Genomic DNA, 227 nt, shown 5'->3' with positions numbered 1-227 from the left:
TATATATATATATACACACATACACACCATCAGCTTCATCGAACCAATTACCAGCCCCTTGACTCGCATATGCAAGTCAGCGCTGCTTCAAATAAAGGCAGGAAACTGGCGTTTATTTGCTAAAAATGAAGACGACTGTGTATTATGATCCAAAACGATAATGTTCTGTTTGTTATAAACACGCTCTGCAAATATGTATTCTGCCACTTGCTTGAGCTCTTTAAAAT

General features: G+C 37.4%; 1 protein-coding gene across 4 annotated transcripts in view; it reads right to left on the bottom strand.

Annotated features, from left to right (window-relative positions):
• Positions 1-227, bottom strand: part of LOC122349558 (zinc finger protein 536-like) — a 56,397-nt gene that overhangs the window by 20,381 nt on the left and 35,789 nt on the right. The gene's annotated exons all lie outside the window — the stretch shown is intronic.

Source organism: Puntigrus tetrazona, chromosome 7 (assembly GCF_018831695.1).
Source record: "Puntigrus tetrazona isolate hp1 chromosome 7, ASM1883169v1, whole genome shotgun sequence".
In the NCBI taxonomy this organism is placed as follows: Eukaryota; Metazoa; Chordata; class Actinopteri; order Cypriniformes; family Cyprinidae; genus Puntigrus; species Puntigrus tetrazona.
Note: the sequence above shows the minus strand (reverse complement) of the source record. Positions and strands in the feature narration are given on the sequence as shown.